Source organism: Strigops habroptila, chromosome 12 (assembly GCF_004027225.2).
Source record: "Strigops habroptila isolate Jane chromosome 12, bStrHab1.2.pri, whole genome shotgun sequence".
NCBI classification, from domain to species: domain Eukaryota; kingdom Metazoa; phylum Chordata; class Aves; order Psittaciformes; family Psittacidae; genus Strigops; species Strigops habroptila.
The window spans coordinates 14,676,100-14,701,496 of record NC_044288.2 but is presented as its reverse complement, the minus strand read 5'-3'; the positions used below and the strand labels follow the sequence as shown (position 1 = coordinate 14,701,496).

General features: G+C 43.5%; 1 protein-coding gene across 2 annotated transcripts in view; it reads right to left on the bottom strand.

The window, feature by feature from the left end:
• The window catches only part of SGCD (sarcoglycan delta), a 355,893-nt gene extending 342,297 nt beyond the window's left edge, over window positions 1-13,596 (bottom strand). For both annotated transcript variants that reach the window (XM_030504746.1, XM_030504744.1), the window contains exon 1: window positions 13,522-13,596. The gene's annotated coding sequence lies outside the window, so the exon portion shown is untranslated. The remainder of the gene's footprint in view (window positions 1-13,521) is intronic.
• Between the last annotated feature and the right edge of the window lie 11,801 nt (window positions 13,597-25,397).

Sequence of the window (25,397 nt, the reverse complement as noted above, 5' to 3'; positions counted from 1 at the left end):
AAAAGCGTATTAAAGTCACTAAACTTGCACATAACTCTCACTGGACTTTATCTGGTACAGCATATTGTCAGAAAGCAGAAAATGCAGGTTGGTCTCATTATCTGTAGTAAGGCAGACAGTCCTTCATTTTAACAAGGTACCACTGCCAATATCGGCCCTGCTGTGTAAAATCCTGATGCAACGATTTTCTTATTTATACAAGCACAATGAAACCCAGCGATATCAGATGTGATCGAAGGCACCCTCCAGCAGCTGGCACATGGTGCCTTTTATGGTTTAGTGGTGGTCTTGGCAGCCCTGGGGTAATGGTTGGACTTAATGATCTTAAAGGCCTTTTCCAACCTAGTTGATGCTATGATTATCATGCAACACCTCTGAGAAGCTGCTCACATCCCCCAGACCTCACAGCAGGGCACTGCCCCAGCCCTGCCAACAGCTGGGTAGTGCAGCCTGGAACAGGCAAACACACACACAGCTCTGCACACCTACTTCACAGTGGGAAATCAAGCCATGTCAATGACTGGAATAATAGTTCAATGGAATGTTTAAATTTTTCCATCTGCCAGCACAAGGCTGATGCAGTGAAGCTGGACGGTGTCTTCACACAGAGATGCCAATGCTCCTGGGACCTATCCTTCTTCCAAATCTCTGCAGCACGAACAAGGGTTAAGCACCATGAACCGGCTGGGCAAGCAACCCCACAAACCCCAAGTAAGCTCTCTTAATCCCCATGAACAGAGTAGATGCACCATCCCTGGAGACATTCAAGGCGAGGCTGGATGTGGTTCTCAGCAACCTGATCTAGTAGAAGATGTCCCTGTTCATTGGAGGAGGGCTGGACTAGATGACCCTTGAAGGTCCCTTCCAACCCAAACTACTCTCTCAGGATTCTCCTTCCTCTCAGCTTCCACACAGCTCTAGACCTCCTCAGAAGCAGGTGAGCTGCCTACTGTTGTGTCTCCAAAACATGTTTCTAACTGACCTCACTCAAGAATGTGTCACGCTTCAGGCCTTGTTTCCATCTGCACTTAGCATTTCTACCTCCAATACAAAGGGCAAATTAAACTAGTGGTCATCTGTATGGGAGGATTCATAAAACACAACATAAGACAAGCAATTAGCTCTGGAATGAAATTGAGCCGACAAACATTAGCTGGCTAGAGGCATTAAAGCATGCTGGTGATTGCAGGTTCATCAGTATCTTGAGCTCAGTTGAACTTGTGATCCACAATGGCTTCATGTTAACTTTCTTTCCAACTAGCTGTTTTGGGGAATTCATTTAAAACAAACCCATAATTGCCTCTAAGGTGCAGAGGAAAAGTGGGAGTGCAAACACAAAGCTCAAGCACCTTAGCAAGAGAGATGCATGGAGGAAAAAAGAAATCGTGTTTTGTTGCCACCAGATTAAGGCATCTGCAATTGGAAAGATGCTCCATGGAGCGGCCACCCATTTAGAAAAAACCTAGGCTTGAATTTCAGGTGCTGTAAGACATGGTGACTGGCTGTTTCAATTTTATCACAAGATTTTGAGGTTATCTGCGAGTCTCTTAAAAATCTGCTCACTGCAAGAGCAGGTAGCCCAGGCTGCATCATTAAGAGGACAGTATGTACTTCTACAACAAATGCCCCTTTTTAATGCAAGGTCACCATCATGGGCCAGAGAGAAAATCCTTGATTAGACAAAATGCAGAGACCGTGCTGATTTCCACTTGATGGTCCTGTAACCTCTGGACAAGACTTTCCTCACTCTTCAGTGAACAAGATGACAACAAGTAAATACTTTCTGCTGCTACAACAGAGAGAGGTTTGATAGAGCTATTAGCCTTGGCACGTAAGGTCACTAGGAACATGTACCCATTGTGACCTGGTGCTTCAGGAGACACCAACAGCACAAAAGGAAGGATTTGGGAACACCAAATGGCCCCTTCTGAGGTGGGCATTTACAAGGAGTGTAATTTTCTCCCACTGCTTTTCATTACTAGACTTCATATATATTTCAGATTCTCCTGCTGAGAACATAGATAAGCTTCTAACAGTAAACTTCCCATAAAACAGAGTTACAATCCAAGGCTAGTGACAAATGCTGCCATCAGAAGCCTGCAGTACTGGTATTCTGTTAGGGTTTTGTAAAGCAATGAACAAAGATGTAGAGAGTAAAATAAAAGTCTGTTCCCAACTTCTAAGTTTATTTCTGGAACCTTTAAAATGTGAAACACTCATGAAAGTTCGTTTGCTAGGCATGCATACAGCCCTATGCCTTGATACTTCTATATATACATATATATAAAGTATACATTTTATATATATATACACACTTCTGTATATACAAGAATGGCTTGAAACTGTAACATGACATTTGGTTTCAGTCAACATTAGTTCTAGTGTTCAGTTTAATCCATACAATAAATACATTAAAGCTTACTACCACTGATCAAGTCTACCTTGCAAACCTCAGGGAACCACTTTGAAAATTGTCATGGTGAAATGAGCAGTGTCTTGCAGCGTAACATGACAACGCCATGGTGACGTACCAGAGATGCAGATGCATCCTTTTCATGAGTTCTGATTCTGACCCCACAACTCTGATCAAAGCTGTAACATTGCAGGTCAGAGCAGGACAGAAAAAAAACCCAAAACAAAACACCCTCAAACCAAACACACAATACCAACAACATATTATGTAAAACATATGCCACTTCTTTCACTGGCTTTCCACAGCTGAGCATTTCACAAAAAAAGCCAAATGTTCAAAGACACAGACCACTGAGTTTAATTTAAATACAAGAAAAACTGATATAAAATACAACAAAGAATAGAATCAGTGGCTGCATTATATACCTGGGAAGAGCCAGATATTTTGTAGACAGCAGTCATGCACAACAAATCTGCTACATTTCCCTGAAGGAGTTAACAAGCCCCATGAATAAGGTGACATGGCACATGGTATGCAGGCATATGCACGCAGGTGATGCAGTACATGTAGCTTATCTCAAACTCTTCAGCAAAGAGTTTCAAAGAATCTTAAAAAGAGCCTTAAAAAAAGGCAGGCTATGGTGCGATAGAAAGAAAGGGCAACTGAAGGACCAACGAGTGACGATAGATACATAGACAGACAGGCAGACAGACAGAGGAAAGAATAAAGAATCACTTGTTACAATGATGAGGGGAGGCTATGAACACGTCGTCTCAGCATCTATGCTGAGATCTGTACTAGTCCATATATCCATTAGCGGTCTGAGAAGAGGGGTGGGAGGGTAATGAAGTGCCACACTTCTCTGACAAAGCAGAGTGATTAAGAACAGGCAAAATTATAACTGACATGAAAGCTGCAGAAGAGTCTCAAGACACTGTGATTGGACAGCAAAATGACAGAGTAAATTAAATGTTAATAAATGCAAAATATTGCACTGAAAAAAAAGGAGTATGACTGTCCACGTAGATTGACAGGCTCTGAATTAACTGTTCTGATGCAGAAAAGAGATTTAGTCATTACAGACAGTTTTCTGGAAACATCAGCTGGGCAGCAACCAAAAAAAGCAAATTATGTCAGAACTTTTTAGGAAAGATATCAAGACTGAGATACAAAATACTATTACAGAACAAAATAAACTTGTTATTTATCTGCATCTTAAATATGCATATATTTCTGGTTATCCCATCTTTAAAAGAAAACGTACAAAGACATGCAACTGCCATGGATCAGAAGAGCAAAATTATTTCTTAACAGCCTTTTATGTTAAGAATGCATCGGAAGTAGGAATACGTTTGGGCTCTACAGCTTGAAGAAAAGTCAAACCACCCAGAACTGATAGATATCACAGACAGGATGCTGGGCTATGTGAGCCTTTCCTGTGACCACCTGAGTTCTTACTTTCTTGTGAAGTAGAAGACACGGTAAGGACAATTTCTGCTTTCTTGTACAGTGTTGGTAGCATAAGCCAGAGCATGTTTAGATAAATGGTATTAATTGGGTTAAAGTCTGTATGAGACACTTCTCTCATTTCCATCTGCCCTGGAAGCAAAGATATTTAATAAGTAGTTAACCATTCAGTTCACAACGTGCCATAAAATTTTACCTTTGGTCTTATTAGGGTAACAAATGGGAAACATCATATAAGGCTTGAAATTATGGAGTAGATTAGATTCAGCTTGCTTTATAAGTTAGAATAGAAAAAACCTTCCAGAGCCACCTACACCATCTCCCATCCCAAAAATCACAGGTTCAAGTTCACCTGGACACTGTATTTTCTATTTCTGAAAAGCTGCAAGTTCTATTTTCTTTCCTCTACAGATTGTGAGAAAAACAACTTTTGCATATAAAGAGTATACATAGGAAGTACTAAACACAGCACTGAACAGACAGACATCTAAAGTACCAGATATTATACGCAGGTTGGTTCAGAGCACCCTCAATCCCTGGGACAACTTATGCTGTTTTAGCCCAAAGATGCAGGTCCAAGCTGGGTAAAAAGCCAAATTCCAGCAGATCAGAAGTTAAACGCATGGATTCAAGCAGATAAGAACCTTCCCATAACTGGAGGAAAATGTAAGGGACAAAAAAGAAGCATTTTGATCCCTATAAGAACACTCTTGCATAACATGAGAAGCATATGAAGACCAAGGGATCTTGTGTCACTAATCATAAAACAGTCTTTTCCCACCTTAAAACCAACCCTTGTTCTCCTGAGAAAGCAATGGGTAAGGATGGAGCCAGTCACTTGAGGCAGCTGCTCTGTTACACCAGCAGCAGCATGTTCATCTTTTGGACCAAGCTTTGGAAGCAACGCTTCCACTGCCACCATAGCTATTCACACCATGTTCATGAGTAACTACCAACTGCTGAAGATATAAAATTTGTAGAAAATGCTTCTGACTTGTTTAATTCGTGAATCTCTCCAATCTCTCTTAATGTCTCTTCCCTATGAACAAAAAAAAGTACAGTAGAATGGTGGAAGTCCTGACTTACTGTACATAATGATGATGAAAACACTCCTACATAGTAACTATTAATGCACTAAATCACGTAAGAAACACTTTTGCTATTTACAAAGCTTCCATGCTGCATCGTTTTTCAAAAGATCTGACTGAACAAATACATTTCCATAGGAGCCAATTATAAGGGGCCGCAGCCAAGGGTTTTAGAGCCATCCTGAGAATGATCTTCACCTCATTTCTAAACCATTTTTCATTTTCTACATTAGACAGCTTCACTATTCAAGACAGAGCAGAGACTACTGGCAATACACTCATGTGCTAAAACTATTCATGGTGTGCCATTTGGATATCAAAATAATAGTCACTTCAGACATAAAGATAGACTCAAACACTGACAGAGTAACACACGCTTGCTGGTTTAGCAATATTATGCATTCTGGCTTTGGAAATATGTTGTAATATACTGGGGGGGGAAACCAGGGACAAAACTACATGCAGCTCCCACCAACATACCAAAGAGAGCAATTTCCATCTCTGCTAGGTCACACTGGCTGTGCAATGCATGCACCCTGCCTTCCTCCTCCAAACTCCTATTCCACCCGTGGGATGTGAACCTTTCGTAAGAGTACAGCTGAAAATAAGAACAATGGTGAAATTTCACTGCAACATTTTCCTATTGCTGACTCAACTATAATATCCTCCATGCCAGTAATAAGACTATCATTAAATACGTCACTCAAAATCATTCACCTCTGACTTCACCAAGCTCTTTCAGGAAATACCTTTTAACAGAAAACATTATTACCGTTAACACTGGTGCGTATTACCGTTACACTGGTGCGTAGGTACTTTTTGTCTAAACCAATAAATAAAATGCCCACCTTCAGAATTATTTTAGAAGTGTGAAATTAAAGCATGTAACGGCATGTAACATCAGCCTGCATAAGGGTCCATGCCATAACTGTCAAAGAGATACCAGCTTGGACAGAAGAATTTAGTGCCTGTTGCTCAGCAGCCAAAGAGCTCCACTGCTGAAGTCAGACAGAAAGGAGGGGAAACAAAGAGAACAGGAAGAAAGAAAAATTATCTAACCAATCTGTTTTTCAGACAGTTCAACCAATACATCAAATCTTTTATTCACACCTTCAAAACCCATCATCTGTTGGTAATTAAGCACTGCATCCCTGACTCCATTCCCAGTATTTTCATTGACACCAGTGGCTGTAGGATTGGCTTCTTCCCTGTAACTCAAACCTTTAACTTGCTCTTGAATATCTCATTCAGATCCAATATCTCCTTTTAAGTATCCATTTCTAGCAAAGTGTAAAATAATCAACCTATCAACGCACCGCAGTTTCATCATTACACCCCCCAAAATTAATCATGTTTCAGTATGTGCAAGGCAAGCCTTTTGTAGCACACTCTGTTAAGCAGGAATAGATAAAAGTGGATTTCCCAGTGCCTGTACTGAAACAGTAATATAGCTAATGATTTTCTTCAAAATGCTAGTGCAAGCTCTGTGAACAAAACTGCAAAATAATTCAGCTATTCAGGACCAACATGTAAGCAGAAAACTGAGCTATAGTCTGTATGGGCTATGATTCTTTTTTGGTCTTACTGAAACTAACTTAAAAGTAGTCAGGTTAAATAAGGTAAATTATTGCTCTGAAGTTTATTTTGGATTCACTTCTTTCAGAAGTCACCTATACTAAAAGATGCAATTTGAAAGCTGGAATATCTTTAAAGTTGATAATGTAAAACTGCTAAAATTCAGGGTTACTGTTTTACCCGAGCATGACAGTAACAACAGTGAATTTTATACTCCTTCAAACAGATAGCGTAAGGTAGAAAATCTACTTACATCCCACTTATATCCATGAAATAAGTTGCAAGAGAAGCAAGGCTGCCCCTGCTGACACTCCAAAAAATGTTTATGCTTTCTGCATAAACAATTTTGTAATTCAAACATGTATATAAACAGAGAGACTTACAGGCTATCTTTTAAGTCATGGCAAGGCTCTCATAACCCACACCGTGGCTGTGCATTTTGTACATCGACATGGACAACTCTTACGATAGCAGAAGCTTCACTCCCCAACTCCACTCTTCCAATGCCACACTTGTAACAGCCTAAAAGCCAGAATAAAAGCTGCGGGTTGCTGCAACACAGAGTTTTGAAAGACTTCAAAAAGTTACTGGAGCAAGACAACTGCACAAGATTCTTCTGCAAGAAGCCAGGCCAGCAGCAGTCCAATAGCTCAAAAGAGCTCTCATTTAATTAGCTCTTTGCTATGTATAAGAAAGGCTGTAGGAAGTGCCCAGTGCTGCATCCTCATTTGTGCTCTGCTCTGATCCATACAGCAGCAATTCAGTCCTGAGTGAAACAGAGCTCATTATCCAGCAGAGATGAACTCTCCTCAGGAGAGAGGTGTTTCTCCTGCTGTTAACAGCATCGGCTTGACACCATTGCCCTCACTGCCTGCTCCTTGCAGAGCATCACGAAGACGTGAAGGCAATACGGGCAGCTTGCGCATAGGAAGGACCAGGGAGAGCTGGGCTGGAAGCAAAGATGGAGCTCAGTCTCTAACATGAGTGGAAAGGTAGACCCTTCATAACTGGTTGGCTGGGCAGGTAAGAATTTGAAAACAAACCCAGAGCTGGCTGGTTTGAATTTGTTTTTACAAGCCAGAACAGAAGATGGGACAGCTGACTACCCCCCGGCTCCCAGGCACCTCCAAACAATGCTCCTTTTGCTTTCCAAGTATTACATTCCACATTTGCCAGTTGGGCACACTTCCCTGTCTAAAAGAGTGTTACGACCTGCACCGTCATCCTCTGCAGACTCTTGGCTCACGCTTTAAAAGAACACTTCCATTTATTTAGAAAGTGTCCAGTGCAGAGCTGGGTCATGCTCTCTGATCAAGCAGGGCAGTGTTTGGAGCCCCACTCAAACCGTCTTCCGCTAACAGGGTGAGCAGCTTAATCTGCTCTACCTACTGAAAGCCTCAGCAACTGGTACCTCATTGATTTAAGTGGTGTAAAAGCACCAATACTCCCTGCTCTGAAGAACACAGCCCTGAAGCCAAATCCAGCACCCAGTGGCAGATGGGGAACCAGGTCTCCACAACACTGCCTATTCAATCCAATTGCAGGAACTTCTCATCTTTCTTTTCCCCCCCCTTCATGCTTATCATCTTGCTTTTATCTGGCAGTGTTTTAACAGCTGTTTTCTTACCACATTAAACTGACATCTCTGACAAAACAAAACAAATGTCTAACTCCCCTGGATTTCGTCACAGTATGCTACATGGGAGCAAATCTCTACTGAACCATACTGCTTGTTTGCCTGAGCACAGATTTTCCTTTTTAACCAAATACCATTCCCATCCTCAAAAAAATACCAAATTAAAAAACAACTTCAGTGATAATCTCTTGCTCCAACTTTCCTCCCCAAAAAATAGCAGGCCAGCCCTCCAGCAAGTGGTACAACTGGCACAGAGCCGGAAAAGCCAACGGAGCTGTGCTGATTTACGACAGCTAAAGATCTGGCGTGAAAATGAGTCACGTGGATTGCTTGCTGCTTGAATTTTAACTAATTCAAGAGGTCTGGTTTTGGATTTGTTTTGTTTGGTTTGTTTCTCTCTGGTTGCGCTGTAAAGCTTCAATCAATACAGGCCAACTCCAGCATTTCTTCCTAAATATTTAGGAAAGCTGCTAAATATTTAGGAAGCAGTTGGATTCACAAGATTTTTTGGCTTCTTGGATTTTCTATCCTGCTCTGACATTTGAAATAGTCCATTAACCTACAAACTGAGGCAGCTACTTTTGATCAAGAGGTGAAAAATCACAGCTTGGCTCTGAGCTTCAAAACAAGACGTGAAGAGGGAAAAAAAAAACCCAGTGGGGGGGTGGCTTTGGGACTCCTTTCCTCACAGCCAGTCGGAGCGATGTGTCTGCTGGCATTTTTGGGTGCCTTGTGAATACGGTCTGTTCTCCCTCTGCTGAGCAATCCAAGCACTACAGAGAATAATAGAGCTGCCTTGCAGCAAGAGGTCCTTCAGTCACAGCAGTATTGCAAGGAACAAACTTTATTTCTCAGGCTAACACCAGAAAAAAGGGGAACAGCCAGGCACAGAGATATGCTCAGCCCCACACTGATGACCACCAAGCCCAGGCTGTAGCTGCCACCCACCGTGGAAGAACTCAGGGTTGAGCACAGGTCTGCAGAGCTGTACCTGCGCTGGCACAAGCTCCCATGGGACAAATACCTGCTCACGCAACGAAACCAGTACATCAGCCAATGGCCAACAACAGCTACAGACCAGACAAACCTCCAGAGAAGGCAGGAGACATTTTAACTTAATGGTTATCCCTGGCTGCCACACTTTCAGAAAAGAAACGAGCCTGTCTTATCACTCACATCTTCCGTAAAAACACTACACCAACATTTCAGCTGCTGGGGTGACCCTAGCAAATCTTGGCGCATCCCAGCAGTGGACATCTCCCTAGACATGGTCCCAGCACTGCTCTTCTCCATTCATGGTAGTTCTCCAACCTAACAAACCCTACTGTTCCCTTGGGACAAAGAGGGGCAATAATAGGAATATTACCATAACCCAATGCTACCAGCCTACCCCTTTCCAACACATTAGATTCAGGGAGCTTTCTGTGCAGCACCAGATTCTTAACACCATCATTACATTAAAAAATAAAAATAATACAACCCCAGCGTCTGTGTCAGATTCTCTGGCTAAACTGAGTGGTGATGCTGAGATTTCATAAAGGTTTGACCTCCATGAGGAACCGGTATCTTTCCTTGCTAAGAAGAGGAGGAGATAATCACCTTAGTGCTCCACCTCCAATGAAAAGCCAAATCCCCCATTTCTGAAAGGAAAAAATAAACCCCACAAACCACAAAAAAACACCCCAACAAATCCATTTCACTGCCTCTACTCAAATTCAACAGAACAGCAGCTAAAAATGTGTCAGAAATCAAGGTGTGGGTGGGGGAAATAAAAGAAAATAAGAAAAGGCTTCACACCACAATGGCAAGATTTCAAGCGTGACCCACTGCCTGGCAATGTCAAGGGGATACTTCTGAACCATTTCAAAACAAGTCAGATACAAGCCACATCCAGGTGAACTGTTATTAAGCACAGCTGATTGAGGTAGAGGGGAAGAAAGCACAGAATTCACACGGAAAACTCACCGATACAAGAATTATACTTGTATAAAGTTATTTTAAAAGGCATTGCAAAATTCGTTACTGCGTTTAGTAACATACTGCCCAAAAAAAGAAGTAACAGTATGTTTTCAAACTACTCCAGGCATATTCAGCAAAAATCTCTTATTAAAATCAATGAGAGACAAGCTGTTAGCTGCATGTCGTGCCGGAAAGCTGCAGGTGAAATACAGAAAGCTCCTGCGCTTCCACTCCATATCCAAAAATTGAAACATTTTCAGTTATCTAATAAATCAAAGTTCATCATTAAGCTGCAGCTAAAGTGCTATCTTGCCAAAACCTCCGGAAAAGCGTCGAGGTAGCTGTTAATTATTTTTAATACAATCACTCAGGAAACATTTCCCGGGTGAGGAACCATGGGCTGGCGTGAATCCTGCCTCTCTTACTGTTCAGGGGGGGCCAATGTTATCCAGGCATATCTACTGGTGGCTGGAGACAAATGGACTCCAAGGGCGATCATATGGGTGAGCTTTTAGACTGAGCTACTTCCCTCTTCAAGCACACCTAAAAGACTTGATGTAAACTGATAACAGAGCCTGAAATTCTCACAAATGAAATAAAAGCAGGAGTAGACAATGGAGAAAATTAATTATTCACCTAGAGAACTGCAGTGTTAGAAGATTGCCCTGGAGGCTTTAATCAATGCAAGTGAATCTTTTATATTTTTCTCCAGCATTCCCAAAATACGTCAATAAAGTACCAGCACTTTCTCAGCATAGAGTGACCACTTCCCAGCAAGCCTGAGTTCAAGTCTTTATCAAAAGAACTAAAGAAATGCATTATGATTTCAAAGAAAAATAGAAAGCAAGGAAACAGAAGCAGCAGGGTAACCTTATGAGGCATGGGAGGTTTTCAGAAAAACTTTTTTACTTCTTTTATTCTTGAGGATGATTAGAAGCAAGCAAAGACTGGTCTAACCAGGCACTGCTGGTGCTCAAAAATACCCACAGCTACCCCGGCCCTTAAGAATGGCAAAACACTTGGAGAATGCACACCACCATCAGACACTATCTAAAGGCGTTTGCAGATCCACAATCTCTCCCGTGAGGGAAACGCACCTACGTGTCCATCTGCTTCATTACACATCACATAAAGCTCCCAATGCATTCAAGCAACTTCTGCTGCACCCACCTAATAACCCATCACCTGAGGGATCCGCACACACGCGGATTGTGTCCACACACGTCACCTTAGATAAAGAGCAACAGACATCCTTATGTAACACACTTCTATATATATAATTATAAACAGCTGAATAAATGGCCCTGCCTGTCTGAAGGCTTCATACAGATTCTCTCTGTTGGCCAAATGAAACGTAGGCAAGGAGCTTTCTCAAGTCATGAGTCAATTTACAATCCCACCTTCAGCTGGAGACTGGATTATCTGTTTCTCTGAGCATTTAAAAAAATAAAAGTCTCTCCATAATTTCCTCTTTGTAATATTGTTTGAATGCACAAAACAAAAGAGCTGTCACTCCTTAAGTTTTAAAAAGCTTTCAGCAAAATTAGCTAAGTTACCTGCAAAAGCAAAGAGGTGCAAATGAAAAACATCAGGGGCATATGATCCGTAATGCTTCAAAGTGTTGGAAGTTTCCAGAAGGCACAATAAGGATAAAGTCAACATCCTCAGTTGTTGTCAACATCACTCCAGCACAAGAATTTCAAAGGACTTCAAGGGGCAAAGACAAAGGTAATTTTCCAGACTACTGCAAGAGCTGTACCTGTGCTACTCAGAGGGTTGACAAGCAGAGCTCATGCACTGTATAACTGAGAGGTTCTGCTCTCAAAAGAGCTTTTACTATAAGGGATCTTGTCTGGCTTGTTTCAAAATGATGACTCTCATTTTTCCATTTATCAGTATAATTTTTACCTCAAACTGGCATTCAAAAACATAGCTCTTCCTCGGGGGGAAAAAAAGAAAAAAAAAAAAAAAAAGGAAAAAGTATTCTGAAATATAGGAGTGGATTCTCAACAGATACACATCCACATGAGAAGTCAATGGAATTATGTTAATTTATGCCTAATGAAATATAACCAGAATTTCTCTCCTTTGAGAGGAAGCTGGGACAGTTATGGTCACTTATAGCAGATGCTACTCCTCATTACACGGAGCAGGAGAGCTTGTTCCTACCCCTCGGTAATGTCACGGAGCAAATACACCCGTCAGCAGGAGGAGGACTCCGTTCAGCACGCTGATGCCGGAACGGCGCCGGCTGACCTGTTCTACCCAGCACACAACTGAGGGATGTTCATTTTTCTTTCCAATGAGACACTCTGTAAGTGTTGATTTAATGGTTCATATATCAACCCCTCTAAATATTAAGCAATTCATTTTGACTTAATTTGGACAATTCGATTGCACCCATCCTCTCTCCCCTTGAAAAATGGGAATTGCTGTCTAGAGAGAAGCTGTTCTAAAAGTTGACTTAACAAGAAGTACTTGGGGCCACGGGCTTTATACCTTTTCATAGGCTGATGTATATTTCCAGCTCACTTTTTTTGCCTTGTATGCATTATATGTGAAATTTATAAATGCTAAAGCAAAGGCACTTCAATGAACATTGTTACTGCTGGTAGACCAAAACGCATTTTCTGCAGTATTAGCTACTCCCCGAGACGACCACCAGAAAATTAAATGTGCTGTCAATACAACAAACAAGCCTGTGAAATTCCGTAACACTCCGGGAAAGCAGCTCCGCGTTCAGAACCCATTACTTCTCTTAGAAAGTTTTTGTTACTGGATACATTTTCCCAACCGGAAAAAAACAGTAATCAGTACAGGGCACACCTGGGCTTTACCCTCCCATACAAGCAGCGTCTCGTATCCTTAAGTTCGCACCTCCCGGAGCTTCCGCAGGAACGGCCGGGCTCAGGAGCCTCCCCCGGCACCTGTTGGCCGTCCCCCCGGTACCCGCCCGGTGACCCCACCGCATCTCTCGCCCAGCCGGATGCTTCCACCGCTTTTTTTTCCCCGATTCAGCTACATCTCTGCCTGGTTTCACCGGCTGCTCCATAGGCGCCGGATTCCCCTCTCCGCAGCACGCTCTGAACGCTCGGCGAATCAGCCCGGTCCTGCCGGGCACCCCCGGGTCACTTCCACAAGTCCCTTCCCCGCGGGAGCCCCGTCACCCCCCCAGACACCGCGCATCCCTCCGGGCAAAGCTCGGCCGAGCATTCCGGAGCGCCAGGCAGCGCTCTCCCGCTGCACAGAGCCACTTTTCCCATCGGGAACGCACACACGGAGCTACCCCGAAGGGTCGCGGCTCCTCCGCGGAGCGCAGAGCCGCTCAGACCCCGAAACTCCGCCAAGTGCGGGAGCGGCGCTGGGCGAGCCGCGGCACTCACCCGTGCGGCGGGGCGGGCGCGGCCCCTCAGGAGATCATGCCGGCGGGAGCGCGGGGCCGGCGACGGAGCGGCTCCTCCGGCAGCGGGGGCGCGGCGCTGCCTCACGCCGCATCGCGAGCCGCGCCGCCTCCGACACGCGGCCGCGGCGCCCTGGCCCCGCTGTGGGGGGGGTGAACAGGAGGGAGGGGAAGGGGGGGCGGGACTGGGACCGGCTGTGCCCGCCCCATCCCGCCCCGCCCGGCCCCACCGCACCGGCTGCTCACAGCGGGAGCGACTCCGCGCTCCCCGCCTGTGTTTTGGGTTTCTTTTTCCTCCCTTTATGTCTTTTTGCATTCACCCACTTTTCTCCTTTCTCCCCCCTCCCCTTTACTCCCGTTTCCTTATTTTTCCCCTTCTCGCCATTCCCTCACATTTTTCCATCCCCATTTTTAGCGCCTCCCTTTTCCCACCACCTCTCCCCTTTCCCCCACATTTCTTCTCCGTTCCTCCTTTTTGTATGTTTTTTCTCCTCCTCCTTTTTCCCATCTATCTCCCTACCAAAGCCTTTTAGCGAAGGAGACTGCGGCCAACAACCAAGTGGCCCTTTTCTCCAAGACGGGGGCTCCGGGGGAAACAGCCGGCAGCAACCTCGATGTGCAGCACACGCACCCCCTGGGATCTGGCCGGACCCGAGCACAGCTAGCACAGGACAGCACTTCCAGGACATCCTTCCTTGCTACCCTCAAGAGGGCTAAGATAAACCAGTGCAGTTTTTCCAAAGGATCCAGAAAAACTAAAGCAAGGCTTAGTGTTCATTTCATCCTGAGCAACTCCTCCTGATCTGGCTGCACTGACATACCCTCAACATTCCATCCCTTTGGTCCAGCTGGTCCCAAGGTGCCTCACCTGCCGAGCATCATCCCAGCACTCAACTACCCTGCGTGTGGTGCAAAGGCTTCAGCAGCAAGGCAGCTAATTTTCCCTTTGAGTTTCATGTGTTGGAGATGAGATCAGTAGAAATGTTTTTTTCTGCCTTAAAAAGTTGGTTGTTTTGCCACTATATGCAAATGCTTTGGTTTTACCAGATGGCAATGAGTGCTTTCCTTCCACGTTTTATTCTGGAGCTAAGGATCAAGGTAGAAAACTGAAAGAATTTACAGTATACTCAGTAGCTATTGGTTACTAGGACAGCTCATACTTGTATTCGTGGAGAACTTGTCCATCACATGCCCACTTGCTGCTCTTCCCTCCTCTCCGTGAGTCCAGGCCCCTTGCTTCCCTTAAAATTACAATGAAGTGCCAGGTTTGGTTCATTGGAGGTTTGTAAAATCAGTTCCCAATTAAATGACATTAAGCAAGAGGTACAGTTAAAAAACAAAACCTAAGCTGACAATTTACCCTGTTTCAGATCTCCTTCCCTCTCTCCAGGTTAGGGACTTGGTTTGGGTTTTTTTTTCTTTGCTGAGGAAGAGGAATGATTACTGATGAACCCTGGAGCAACTTCAACAGGAGTATGGATGCACAAATCAGAGCGGTTGCTTCTGACAATTTCGTTGAGTTGTTACTACTAGACTATAAAGTTAATCATTGGCAGAATTCTTGCAGAGTTCTTACAGAAGTTTAGAAGTCCCCAACTAACTCTTGATGCTCTGTGACTGATGAGTTGCTACGGCACCAGTGAACCTCAGTATTGATAGAACAGCACCAGATAAGATTAAGTATAAAAGAAAATCTGATTAACTAACAAGAAGTTTCTTTCTTCCACCTCAGCATCACACAGTTTGAAGGCCTGGTGAAGTGGTTTTCTTGCCCATCTGAAGAGCCTGTGAATAATAGGAGTGCTTTTTAACAGGATGTAGAAAGGGCACAAAGATCCCGCCCTATCTAGACGCCTCTGTACATGCACTTCTTCCATGTGCAGTAGGTTACATGGAAAATGTTTGTCTTCATGTCATCTCCAGCTACAAATAACAGTGGAAGTACTGAAGAAATTTGACAGACCAAAAGAAAATAAAAGCACATCAGCAAAACTGGGAAGTATCAAGCACCATCACTTCCATCATCAGACCAGCAACAAATGTGACCTATGGCTGTTCATGTTCTTTTTTGTTGTTCTTTTAATTTTTAATACTTTCCTGCTGCAGATTCATGACAGTTGTTGTCCTTCATTTGCACTGACTTGCACTGGATCCAGTTGGCCAGCAATGGCAGGGAATGCTAATTCCATTTAGTTACCAGAAAAAAGCAATAAAAGCAAGTATGTTTCCCTAAGGCCCCAGCCCAGCGTGATGAAAAATCCAGACCAGCAAACATATTTTGTTAAAATCAGTCTTAAGTGTCATCTCTTTTCCTGCACAAAAATAAAAGTAAGAAAACAGTATTCTAGGCAAACTGATATATAAATGATGAACTCTTCCCAGCTCTAGTAATTGCATCCCAAATATATCCCCATGCTGGGGAAAGAGTGACAGCCTCCACCCCAGAACTGGGCAAGCCCTAATCACATTTCAGATGAGCCATGAGCACAGAAATGCTGTACATCCATAGCTAAAATTATTTAAAGTTATGGGGTCAGCGATAGCAGCAGCTGCCGCTCCTGACCTCAAGGGTATCACAGTTCTGGTAACACGACGTCTTGTCCTCCCGTTTCTCACTGGGACTTAGTGAGATGTGAGCTGCTCCCTGAGCTGCTGCAATGGGTTCCCAGTGCTGTGCTGACCACAGGCAGGAGTGTGCTGCAGGGGCAGAGAAAAAGGCAGCGCAGACAAAGATAAAGTAACTTTTCCTGTTAGAGATAACTCTACTTATTTTCCCTGCCTTTAGAAATGAACAGCTGCTACTCAGGTTTGCCAGCACCCAGCACTCAAAAACTGGGAGAGACTCAGAAATAGGATGATTGTAAAACAGCCTGATGTTGGGGCAGGGAGAAGCAAAAAAAAAGCCTCCTTTTATTTGGCTTGTGATTGCTAAGTCTTCAGGGATCCCTTTTTTCCAAGCTTTTTCCTTAGTTCATGAGGAGCAGAGATCCACTTTTCTTTTTTTTTTCCTTTTAAATGAATGCTGGGATTCTAACATAACCAACTAATTCCAGGAGCTGAGGCTTCAAGATAAAGAGGAAAGTATACCATGTCGCAAAGCTCACAATGCAATCTCACTGCATTGGCGTTGGCAGCAGTTCACTTGGCTCTGGAAATAATAAAGTGGGAGACTGAAATGACAAACAAACCGGAGATCCAAACTGAAGCACCAACAGGGAATGCAAAGCAGATGGCCAGCTAAAGAAGACCAGCCCAAAGAATCACTATAGTCTTTGCAGGAAGATTACTGACAGCATCTACTATGGTGGCCTCCTTCCTATGAGCTTGCCTGGCATGGTTTGCATCTTGATATCCTTGCCATTATTATTAAGAGCAGAAAACAAGCTAGAGAATCCTCTCAATTGCAGATCATTTGTGCACCGCCTCGTAGCAAAAAAGGGAGATTCAAGAGCATTGGAGAGTCCGCGCAAGGATCAGGAACAACTCCACATTTCTATTCCATCTTGGACCTACATTGCTTTAACCGGTCACTATCACTAAGATAATATCGGGGTGTGCTCCCAGGAAGAATGCTGGGAGTGTCTGCTTTGTTTCAATATCCCACAATATTGTTTTGTCAACAGAAGTTATTTAAAAGTTGCAAAATTAAGGCTGTGCTAAACAGGAGCTGGCACAATGGAAATTAGATTTTGGGACTCCCCATAAATATGCAAGTCCGAGCATATGAAATTACATGTGGCAATTCATTTTCAGAAAGAGGACAAACCCCGAAATTACATTGTCTCCTGTCATACCCAGTTCGCTCAGCAGAGGAAAACACAAGAATACCAACCATGACCATTTGAACTAAGCAGAGTGGTAAAATGCACTGCAGAGCTCCGTCGGGACTGATCCTTTCTGCTTATCCTAATCAATATATTGGTTTACTGGAGAAGAAAACAATTATCGTAGAGTAGGCTTCAGACTGCCAAATCCAGCAGATTCTCTGTGCTGCCAAATAGGATTTCTCTTTACTCTGTGTCCATCCCTAGCACTTAGCAAAGCTGATCTGTCACCTTGTGCTTCTGAGCATATTGCCATTTTCTTCAATCTTCACTCTTTTTACCAGTCTAGAAATGCAGTGTTTAACACCCGCTAAAATCAACATCCTCTCCTCTATAGCCATTCACAGGGATTAGGATTTCGAACTTTGCACTCAATAGAAAAAGTTTTTCCACAAGCACCTGGAGCTAAATCCTACCCACCATATTTGTGGGTGTTGCTCCATTACCTGCCTGTTTGAAATAAGCAGGATTTAATCATTTGGGGATGACAGTGAATTACAGCCCCTCGTGAAGGGATACACTTCCAGCCCGTCTGCTCACAGGCTGGTACATCACTGGAGCACAGCCAGGCAGCCATAGAAATGCATTGAGTGAGTAAAGTCTTCCTTCCCCATCAGCCAATAAAGATAATTACACAGGCCAGCATATATTAATTTGGGTTCAGTCCTTTTCCCACTCAAATTAATGTTGGTTTTGCTGTTGACACGGATGTTAGCGGAAGCTGGCCTAACATCAGGGAGATAAAATTAGACTGCTTGTGCTGTTTTCTGGTCCCCTTCCTTCCCCATTCCAGCCGAGAGAGTTACTGGCCCAGCTGGGAATTGGTACTAATTCAAGGAATTGCCCAGGTATGCAAGCCATGCCATTGATGGGCTCCCAATACCTATAGCTGGAGCTCAAGCAGCAGGAGCCCTGCGATGATCAAAGTTGCATCACCTCCACAGCCAGTCCCTGGACACGCTCACCCCTCTAGAACTCATTTGCCAAAACCAGCACTAAACGGGGCAGGAAAGGAGACACATACAGAAATTCTTTATTCCCTGGGGCTTAGAGCCAGGGGGTGGCAGCCTTTGGTGAAGATGCCCATGCAGGTATACCGTGCACACCGTTGTCCTCAGAGATTCCCTCTGCAAGGCTGTCAGGTTTTTATATGGTTTCCACAACACCAAAGTCACTTGTTATCAATATTGGTGATGCCACTTGAAAAATCAGAGGAAATCCATCACGGCCTGTGAGGTTATTCTGGTGTAACGAGCAGCCCTTGTATCTCATTTTTCAGAAGTGTGACTTAGCCCTTACATCTCCATTTCTGTGCTTGCAAACCCATATAGGTGCTGGCTCAATGCAAGGCTTGGGGGGCTTGTCTGCAGCCCAGCAACTCATAACCTCCCTGCATATATGCAGATGTGGATGCATGCAGATACACACATACATGAAATTATCCTCCACAGTTTTCATCTGAAACAGTATTTGTTTCTTTTAGGCAGTAGTCTGCCTATCAGCATGTTTGATATGCATTTAGCAACAAGGCTGGAAAGTCTCCCCAGCCACGCTTCCATGGAGCGCACGTAGCACCCCGATTTGCACATATCTCAGAAATACAAACAGTTCCTCTCTTTTCGTATTCTGCTGCCACAATAACTTTGCAGAGGACTTTGCTTACTGGACTTGTTTCATGGTGGGTGTAACTGCCAGCAATAGCTTTCCTGCTACTCAGAGCAGAGTCACATGCTGTGATTGCTCATATGCAGTTCAGATTCTCCAGCAACTGAGAGAGGAAAAAAAAAGAAAGGAAAAAAAAAAGCAACTATTTCTAACTGAGACACATTCCTCTGTTGTCTCTGCCTCAGCTGCAAATGCTCTCTGTTACACTGATTTCTTTTAACTGGTCAATCCCCACCCTGTTTCCACAAACACAGAAAGCAACTGCTTATAATTCCGAACTCCTAGCCTTGTGCCAGATAACATTTGCCGATCAACTGCCAAGGCAAGCTTCACACAGGAAAAAAACAAGAAATAAAGAAGGAGGACTGGCAGATTAAACAGCTCAGCTCTGATTCTTACCTTCAGAAGCAGACTTCGTTCAAAGCCCACAAATACTTTTACTTTGCTGGAAGTCTCTGAACTATTTTTAGCTTCCCTGGGGGATGCCATATAGGGAGAGCAGCCCCTTCTGAGTCATTACTAATCTGCCTAACATAACAGCAGGACACCTGCTGCCAGTGAGTCATGTTTGGTGTGAAGCTAATGGTATATATATAGACAAAACGTAAAGACAATTGCTTATTTTCCTTCATACCCCATGTGTTCTTCGTGTCTTCCTGTTACTCTAAGCAAATCAAATCATTGCACTGTCTTTACAAGACAGTGTGAAGAAGACAAATACACAGGAAAATCCATGTTCTCTTCAGACCAGAAGCTCTAGAGAGGTATAGCAGACGGATGCTTGTTTGTATTTGTGGCATGTATACCTGTGTGTATACATATATCTGCATTTTTACATACACACAAAGTGATTATGCTCTTGCAAGCTGCTGCTCTGATACATGCAAACTAGTGTTTTCACCGAAAACATGAATGGAAATTTAATGATTATAAATCTAGAGCTCCATCCTGAAACTGTATTCCCTACCACACACAGTAAGAAAGAAACAGAGTGGAAAAGGGGCATATGTGGGGGAAACTGATGTTTATGATGTGCTAGCAAAGAGACGAAAAACCTGTCCCCCGTGTAAGCTTCCAGACGAGAGGCAGAAGTATCTTACTGGCTGTACAGTGGCAGTTAAACATCAGCTGCACTCCCCTTTGTTTGCTTCACAGCCATTACTTGCAGTGACAAACATATCTGTAGAACAACCTTTCAGTCTGTGCTAGGAGCCTGATTTAGCTCTCCCCCCAAGCCATGCATTTCATTGTTATGGGCTGCACTTGTAAAGTTCTGAGAGCTGCAGTAAACAGCTACTAGGTTTGGCTTTGTGATCTCTGGAAGATCTCTCTTTTATTCCTTTCCTTTCACTCTTTTTTTTTATTATTGTTATTTTTTTCAAAATACAAAAATTTTGGTTGTTCCTGTCTTTAAAGAAAGGCATTGTCCTGATCTTCTGCCTTGGGCAGTACTTCCATTTGTGATGGATACCAGTACTCATCCTTCTTAACCTCAGCTCACCCTACTGTCCTTAAATTCTACAACATAGTTACTCTTATTAAAGACAATGGTAAAACATCCACTAACACCAGTGGAAACAGGATGGAGGCTTACAGAAGATGCTAGAATCTCAGCAGTCATGGCCAGAATCAGGATTAGGCATTGCAACACATGAAGCCATACCCTGACTGATATAACCACATAAACTTCTATCTTCCCTCGCAGAAAAACACCCGAAGTAGTCAATGGATAATGAAAAACTTCTTGTAGGTTTATAAAACCATCATATTGAATCTATTGCAGGAGAATGATTTTAAAGTATATATAAAGAAGATAACTCTGTTTCCAGAGAACTCCGTAGATGTTCAAACACATTTCTTTACAGCCTTGTTTATTTTCTTTATTTCATTCTTTCCCCACCTCCCTCCTCCTGTCAAACTGGACGAGGGATGGTAGAAACTAAGGAACTCTCCCAGCCTGCATTACATATGTTCTAGGGTCTCTGAACAGAGTTCAGAAACATATTTCAAGCCTAGCAATTTAAATAACCCCTAGAAAATTGGCGTCTCACTGCTTAAAATGACCATCTGCCAAAGCCTGATTGTATGGGGGAAAGGAAAAGCAAAATGCCCCAAACCAGGGTCTCCTTCTCCAAATAAATGTATAAAAAAAGAAAGCGACATATCCTTTCCCTTCTATATCCAGCTGCTTCTCCAGGTTCTGCTGTAGCAGAAGCAGTAGGATTTCAGGCAGGCAGACCCTGGAGCAGTTGCAGCTTTCATAAGGAGCATGCCAGTGACCCACACGCTCTGCGGTCCTCTATTCCCCCCTAGTGACCAGCACACACTGAGGGTACTGCATCAGCTGTAGCCTTCGAGCTCAGCAGAGCTGCCGCGTCTCTGAAGCACCAGCAGCCGATCTGGCTTTGTGCATTAGCAGTCCTGCTGTCCTCTCCGGTGCCAAAAACCCACCCAAAATCCCCTCTTCACACCCGCCGTCATCTCAGAAGGACAGAAGCAACCAGCTGCAATGGGAGAGTTACCAACAGGGCACAAGGATCAGCTCTCCCCTGCCATTCCTTCAACAACAGCCTGAGCATGCCGTTATTAACTAACACAGCACCTTTATGCATGCTAAATGAAAAAGTAGAAGCAGAAAGGGGAAAAAAATACCCAAAACCCTCGGCATGTCTGCCTTGAATTCTAATTAGAAAAGAATTGTTTGCTTTAATTCTAAATGTATTTAGAATATGGAGCATATATTTCCAAAGGATGTTTTGTATTTACAGCATGTCTGTCTGGTTATACTGCTGCAATGTAATTGTTTTCCTGCTGAGAATTATAGCAGTGAAGTTACTCTGGGTACGATTACAGCTCATTATAGTTTTGCTCTGGAATTTAAAGGCTCCCCTGCAACACTCCCTCCTTCCCGCCTATGAGCACGTTGTGCCTGCTGCCCACAATTGTAGTAACCGAGGTCCCTAAGGTCACTGCCAGCTACGTGACATGCAGATGCATTTGAGGTTTAGTTGCTAGAAATGGGTAAGTCATTACGGTAACGATATGAAGGGAAATCTATAAAGACTACCCTACACTGAGACTGGAGCCAAAACTCAGCTAGGTCTGTGCCTGGGCGGAGCTTGGCCGCAAGAAGGCAGCAATCCACTCCTCGTGAGGCTTTGGGAGCAAGAGCACTGCAGAATTGGTATCCAAATGGGGGTTTTTGACAAAGAGCAGGTTATGTTCAGGGTGGTTTAATGGCTGCAGAGCGGGAGATGTTCACTCCTGTCCACTGACTCTGCAAAAAGTGACTGCTTTAGTGTCAGAAGCAAAGCACTACAGCACAGGTAAGACAGCAAACATGCTGGGCCAAGCCGTGGTGAATTCATCCTCTGCTCCCTAATGGGAAACACTTCTTGACGTTTTTCATAACTGTAGCTGTTTCTTTTGCTTCTAAATCTTTAAAGCTTGATGCTGGAATCAGGTTTGCATCATAAATCTCTTCCTTCTATCATACCTTAACCTGTCGCTGCTGATATTTCTGAGCAGAGAGCAGAGCCCCAGCTGTGCTGGAGCAGCCCAAGACAGCATTGACATTAGTTCAGCACAAACCGTGTTGATGGTAGTGGAGCAATTTAGGCACCTGAAGAAACCATTCCAAGCCCTTGTGGCGCCCCGGGCAGCCCCGTCCCTCTCCCTGCCCCAGATGCTGCAGCTGTGGGAACACATGCGCTCCACTGCTGAGCTGCACCGTGTGTTTCAAAATAAAATGTCAATGAGCTTTCCAGATTAAAACATTAAAAATGTATGAGCAACAACTGTTGCTCACAAAGAAGCTGATAACACTGGTAGGGTTTTTCCTTTTGAAATCAGGTAAGATCATTTTTAATACCGGTGAGTTCGTATGCAGTTACAGTTTCATCAAATCGAAGGCCAGGAAGATTCATTAGATCTCCATTTGACCTTACAACAAACCACTGTATTTCACCCAGCTATTTCTAATCGAACAGAGCTATAAGTCCCAAGAAAGTCAATAGTGGAAGAGAGCAGCAAGTCTTACTCTGGAGCCAAGAAAAAGCAGAGAATTCAACACATTTTGCTATTTGAGACCTGGTTTTAGTGATGCTGCACATAAAAGAAAAATTCCCTCTTTTCCTGTTATTCACTACTCTCTTGTTTACATGTTTAAAGGCCACATAAATTCCTTTTGTGAAGTCACCACAGTGGGATCGATGAAGTGAGGCTTTCCAAAGCACTGCTTCCTTCACCCCTTGAGTGCTACCTACGCTCCTGTGGGCAGGGCTCCGCCCCTGTGCAGACCATCATGTAGTTTGATGGATCCTCGTCCTCTTTACCAAAAGATTCAGCTTCCCCAGTGCCAGTCTTCTTTCCTTGATCCTTATGCTTTGCAAAAAATGTTTATCTTGTGTTTTGCTACAGACCATTGATACAAACAACAGAGAGCTTTGATACTTACGCTTAACCCTACGCGCCCCAGAAACCACAGGTCCATGCAGTCCTGATTCCTCATCAACAGCTACTTTTTGAGCTCTGTCAGGCACTTTGTTATCCATTTAATGTATATTCTAATGTTACTGAATAGTGCTAATGTTTAATCAGCATGCTATTCAGTGCCAAGGCAAACACCTTACAAAAGTCTAAATGCGCTGAATTTATATAATCGTTTTTGTCAACCAGACATGTAATATAATCAGAGAGTGAAAATTAGGTTCTTTGATAAAGTTTGTCATAAAACCATGTCGTTTAGACTACTTATTAATTTACTTTCTCATCAGCTTTTGAATTATTTAACCCCAAATTATTATAAACTAGCTAGCCTGCATGAGTCTTAGGAAATACTTCCTTATAACAACCTTCTCTCTAAAATTGATAGAGACACATTTCATATGACTGGGTGAGTATTAGCTCATTCACAAGGCAGCTGTTTACTTTCAGGGAGACTGGACTGGATTTACTCCCTTTTGGAAGGTTTCTGGGCTTTGATGGGAACAGATGCCTAACGCAGGGGCACAGTACCCTGTTCCTCTCGGTACCCGTTCACATCTGCCCAGCTTACAATGCCTCACTAGCATTCCTAAGGCAAACAGACAAGGAAAAGCTCAGAAATAACTTTACCAAAAAAGAAAAAATGTGACTTGGGGCATTTCTGCATGCATTTGGCAGCACACTGCCATTGCTGCACATGATTTAGGGCCCCAGATACATCTGCTCTTTAACTACATTAGTACAAAGCCAGAGCCATAACTTTATGGGCGGAAGGATGGTTGTGTTTAGGAAGGGATCTAGCTGCCAAGAGGATTTTTATGCCTGGCTTCTACATAAGGTCCATCCACAAAGGCAAACATTTATTTTTACCAAAATCCATCTTTTTTTTTGTTCATAGCAGGTTTTTTGAAGGAGCCTAAAGGTATCTGTGAACCTCATTCCCTTTGACCATTTCCTGCCGTACTCCTTCAAACAAGTTAATATTGTCCTGCCAGAACTGCTATTGCCTACCTCATCAAATAATAACGAAACCTCAAGGAATTCAGTGGAGAGCTGTATGTTTTGCACATAAAGACATAACAGCTTTTCAGTGCTCCTGCTGTTACTCAGAAATCATGCAAAATGAAGCTGAGGCAGGAAGCAAAGCAAGGTACAAAACCGAAGCCTTCATACTTCACGAGCACACTTCATTTGCTCTGCTGTCAGTAACTCAAAACCCCAATGAAAAGAGGAGGGGGATAAAAATCAAGACATAAAAGAAAAGGAGTAATTATATGCAAGCCACTAGACTTATCACTTAGCTTTTGGCAAAATATTGACTCCTGAATGATCTTTTGTCAAATCTCATAAAAAAACAGCCTCCAGGTGATGAATCTTGCTGCAGGCATTAAATGGGGTGCTCCTGGAAAAGGAAAAGAAGGGAAATGGAAAAGAAGGCTTAATTTTAATTAAGTAAACTACCTGTGTCTGTATTTGGTTACAGCTCTTGTGCTTTGGAAAAGTAGGATGTTTAAGAGCTTGATTTTGGCTTGTTTTAAATATTCATGGCATTTTAAATGTCTTCTGTGCTGGGCTTGGTGGACCTGGTGGTAAACGGTTGAACCAGCTCTGGCGTTCCCTGCAGCGAGCACAGCACTCAGCTCATAAGGACACTCAGTCAAAACCAGAGATCAGAGTACAAAACTTCCCGTGAAGGCTCTGCTGGGACCCCTCGTACAGGGAGCTGAGAGCACTTATTGATTTCAGGAGGGAGATGGATGAATGCGCAGCATCTCTGTATCAGCAATCCAGACATTTTGGACTGGTTTTGCGTGCTGACATTTCACCATGACCTGGGATTTTGCACAGGCTTTAACCCAACTATTGAAGCTAGAAAGGACAGTAC